Genomic DNA, 5,192 nt, shown 5'->3' on the forward strand with positions numbered 1-5,192 from the left:
GTTTTTGCTTTTGGAGTCTTTGAGGGTAAGGTGGTGGAGGTTTATATACTGGAGTTGGAACTGGTTGATTTGTCTTTGACGGCAATTCTGCTGGTAACGAAGTGGTTGGCTGATCAGATTTGGCTGGTTCTGAGGTTACCTTTTCAGGTATTGCAGGTTCTGGTTCTAGTGGAACAAGAACTTCAACACTCGGTTGAACTTCTTCCGAATCTTGAGCTTCAGCATGCTCCTTTTTAGCTTCAATGATGTTGGGCACTACCGTATCACTAGGTAAAGCACCTTGTGGACGGTTCCTAAGTTCAGTAGCAAGCTAGCCCACTTGATTCTCCAAATTCCTTAGAGTGGCGTCATTCTTCGCCATGTATGCCTTCAATAAATTCTCTAAGCTATTGGACGATTTAGCCTAAACTGGTTTCTGAACTAGGCCAAGAAAAACTAGGCGGCTGGATTGGTCTAGGTTGGGCATAGTTGTTACTGCCTCCAGCCCCTTGGTTACTCCAGGAAAGATTGGGGTGATTTCACCACGATGGGTTGTAAAAGTTGGATTGCAGCCCTTGCCTTCCTCGGTTCTGGTTCTGATTACCTATGTAGTACATGGATTCTGGGTTTGATGGACATTCTTCAAACACATGTCCTTCCCCACAATAGACGTAGGCTATATTCTCATATTGGTTAGGTGGTTGAGCTGCAAAACTGTTGACCCATTAGTGGTAAGATTCTTCAACATTTAAGATATCGAAGATACCTGGGATGCAAGTGAAGTGAGAGCGTCCACTTCCTGGATTCCAGCAACTCATCTTCCTGACGTTGCTTGATTGGTTGGCCACTAATAATTGTTACGGGCGATCCTCTCGATGATTTCATAAGCCTCATTGTAAGACTTAGATAAGATAGCATCGTTAGCAGAAGCATCTACTACCATCCTTGTGTGAGCGTTGAGACCATTGTAAAATGTCTCAGGTTGGATGCAATGTGGAATTCCGTGATTAGGGCACTTTCGTAATAACTCTTTGAATCTTTTCCATGCCTCATACAAGAACTCATCATTCATTTTTTGGAAAGCAGTAATCTCATTTCTCAGCTTAGCAATCTTGCTAGGCGGGAAATACTTCACAAGAAATCTCTCGCTAACTCTTGCCATGTAGAAATCAAGTTCGGTGGCGTGAGTTTAACCAGCTCGAGCTCATCCCCTCGTGAGTACGGAACAGCTTTTAATCGTAATGCATCTTTGGCACTTCAGCTAGCTTGAAAGAGTCGTTCACCTCCATAAATGTCTTAAATGAAGATGAGGATCTTGAGGCATTCCATCGAATCGGGCCACCGCCTCAAGCATCTGGAACATGACTGGCTTCAGCTCGAATTGTTGTCCCTCGATCTTAGGTCTTCTAATACCTGGATTAAGGTCATTAAAAATTGGCACGGGATATTGTCGTAAAGCTCTATCCCTATCATCAACAATAAGGATAGGATTTTGAGCAAGGTTTGCTCCGTTTCCTTGATTGATATTCTCGAAATTCATCTCTTCGGTCCTTCTCTAGTTTGCTTGTCTTCTTCGTTGGCAAAAGGTTCGTTCTATTTCAGGGTCCACTAAGAGTAAGTCGATAATTCAGTCAATACTCATAAACACCTGAAATAATCAGAGAAGAATTAATTAAGTAAGTAAATTTGAACAGGAAAATAAAAGAACCAAAATGTAAAAATAAATTCACAAATAATGTTTTTTTTAAAACAGTCCCCGGCAATGGAGCCAATAACTTGGAGCGGTAGAAATGTGCAAGTGTGCACAATCGTAACAAGTAATAAAGTGACAAGTAAATGTCGAGTTATCGTACCCACAGGGACTGTAAAAAGCAATATTTATGAAATTGATTAAAACACTTTGGTGAGGTAAAAATGATTTTGGTTTGAAAAGAGTGATTTATAAACTAAGATTTTAAAACTAAGCAAACAATTTAAATAAAATAAAAGAGCTCTAGTGCATGATTTCAATTAAGATTTAATCAAGATGGTATAATTGTGTTGGATTAATTATACCTTTTTAACTTAGAAATATTAAATCCGTGCTTATGATGTTATGAATAAATTCACAGCAACCCAGTAATTTGCTAACTTATGAACATATTTACTAATTAAAATTCCATTTATCTCTTGAACATATCTCTATGCCAATTCAATCGACTAAACAGATTTAATAAAGTAAACATGCTATCGCACATACATACTTATTGAATTAAATTATCTCTCGCATATTCCTATGTCGATTCAACCGATTAATTCAACTTAATAAACATGTAAAAGATTATGTGAAGTAACAAAGTAGCCATACCTTGAAACAATTTAATCACAACAATCTTGCAAGTTATGCAAGGCATATGTATCGCCAAATACAATGCTAATTTAATTTTTAGTTACCTTAGAAGAATTAAACATGCACTAATTAAGTACTGAGTCCATTAATTGCAATTTCAATCCGTTTAAACAATGAATTCTTTAGTTATCTAAACAATTATAATGCCAGATAACCTAAGCATGATTTTACTTAATCAAGCATTTCACTGAGGCCTATACTTAATCAAGCATTTCACTGTGGCCTATAACAGCATAAACACTATTTTAATAATTCAAGTTGGAAAAATATAATCAACCCAACACTAATTAAATTCAAGCTAAATTGATTAAAATAACCATTTCAACAACAATATTTTTCATAGATATGTTCATCATAAAAACAACAGAAATTAAAAAGAAAGGGAACAAAAAGTAAATCCAGTGTTTCTCTGCAGCTAGACTGTTGCTCCGTTCTTAGTCTTCGTTGTCTTCACCGAGAAAGGCTTCTATGAATCCTTGATTGCTGCCCAAGATGGCTGAATAACACCTCTTTCTCAAGAGAGGAAATCAGCACAAGAGGAAGGGAAAATGGGATGGAAAAATGGAGAGGAAACTTGAGAGAAGTGAAGAGAGGATGAGAGAATGTTGTGGAATGATGGATGTTGAGGGATGCTTTGAAATGGGCAGCATAGGGTGGCTTTTATAGCTGAAGAGGGCTGCTAAAAATAGAAAATTCAGTAGCCAAGAGAGCCCTCCCATGGCCAGCCACACACATGGCAAGGTTAAAGCTTTCAACCTTGCTAAAAATAAGCCGGGGCAAATCTACAAAGCCTAAAATAAAGGTGGGGTTTGAACGCAATTTGAAGGTTTTTCAAGGGCCTTTTTGCAAGAATATTTTATCAGCTAATTTTCTGATTTGGGTCAGCCAATGGATGGTTCTGGTCAGCCCAATTAGTGGCTGGTTCGGCTCACTTCATTAGGTTCAACCAGTGCGGTTCACTAGGCCCTTTCTTCATAATTAATTAAAATTAATTCATTTAACCTAAATTAAATAGGAAATAAATTAAAATTAATTTAATTATGAATTAATACACATTTCTGGACCGTCTTGGGCTGGAAATTAATTGGCCTCGATACTTCAAATTGCTCTCGGTTTTGTTCTTCTTGCAGTGTTCACCGGGCCCTTTTTCTCCAATTGTGTAATTTTGTCAAAAATAACCAAATTTAATCAAAATTAACTATAAAATTAATTAAAATTCATAATGTTCATATTTTAACATAAGTTAATTATTTTATAATATTTAATTATCTTTTGACAAGAATTTAACCGAATTTGCATGAATTTAAGTAGAATTGGGTATGAAAAAGTATATAAATTTTTGTGTTTCCACCAACCACATCCAAACTTACCAAAATAGTCATTTATTAACTCAATGTTCACTATCAATTTCAATGCCTCAATGATCACATTCAAGCATATCAAAACAACATTTCATAGCATGCATTTTACATACCATTCCAACTCACAATCTTTAAGCATCAAAGTTCCAAAAGCACACCAATCATCAAGGTATCAAATATCATAAGTTTTAAAAATTCAAAGCAACATTACATCAATATCATTAGTTAAACATTAGACATACTTCTATTTATACATGCTATTATAACCACGACCAAAGTATCAAAATCTACTGATAAAATCAATGGATAGTGTGATGGATCTCTGACTAGCCTTTAACTCGATTGAGCTTTCGATAATTTGTAAAATAAGAGAAAGATATCTACGTAAGCAACGAATGCTTAGTAAGCTCGTATAAACCATAAGCATAATATTACATTTCAATAATGAAATTTATAGGTTAAGAGTAAACCTATACTAATGTCTCAAGATTTATCAAACCATAATCATCCACTCACAAATGAGTAAGTTCATTAATGTTGTATATTTATTAACCATCCATAACATGATAGGATTTCATGAGACATTATATATAATCATCAACCTTTTTATAAGATATATCTATCTATTTACTTACTTTCCTTTCTGTTCCCAAATGCTTATCATAAGCAGAAGAACATTATTAATTCTCAATTCAACGTATTTATCGATGACATAGATTGATTCATTCAAAGCGTAAGCAATTTACTAACATATGAATACATAATTTATCTCATTAAACCTTTTTATAACATCATAATACCTCTCAATTATGTACTTACCATATCATTCACTTTTCTTGCCCGTTTCATATGTATAGTACAAGCATAATCATAAACATCAATCATATCCACAAGCTTGGCATAAGCCTAAGCACATCAAAAACATATGTTAGTTCATTTAAATATGATTCATATGAATTTGACATGGATAACCATTATACTTGAGCATAATTCAATTGGATTTATCAACCATCTCATAACATATCATGTTTTCCAGGTATCAACATTTCAATGAGTTTCATGCTTACATATCTTAATTCATATTGAACACTTACCTTTTCATTTGCATAACACATAAGACATAAACATAACATTAGCGATAGTCACAAGTTAGTGATTAAACTCATAACTTAACAAAAATCTCCACATGATAAAATAACTTTCATGAATATAGCATATAAGCATTCATACTTTTCACGAACATGGCTATACACACTTTAATCATCAACAACTTATTCCTTTCCATACTTTTCATGACATTTCCAATCGAAACACTTACTATTCCTTCCCTTTGTATGCCCGTTGAACCACTTAGAATAATATCAGATACGTGAGAATCTCACGCATTATGTGCTAAGATGTGGTCGAAACCATTTCTTTCCTTTTCTTTGACATAGATGCTCTCTCTCGAGCCATAAATGGGG

General features: G+C 34.8%; 1 non-coding gene across 1 annotated transcript; it reads left to right on the plus strand.

Annotated features, from left to right (window-relative positions):
- The first annotated feature begins 977 nt into the window (after window positions 1–977).
- Window positions 978–1,084, plus strand: LOC128279921 (small nucleolar RNA R71). The gene has a single exon (XR_008270106.1). It is a non-coding gene; the product is annotated as a small nucleolar RNA R71 (small nucleolar RNA).
- The last annotated feature ends 4,108 nt before the right edge of the window (window positions 1,085–5,192 follow it).

Source organism: Gossypium arboreum, chromosome 8 (assembly GCF_025698485.1).
Source record: "Gossypium arboreum isolate Shixiya-1 chromosome 8, ASM2569848v2, whole genome shotgun sequence".
Lineage (NCBI taxonomy): Eukaryota > Viridiplantae > Streptophyta > Magnoliopsida > Malvales > Malvaceae > Gossypium > Gossypium arboreum.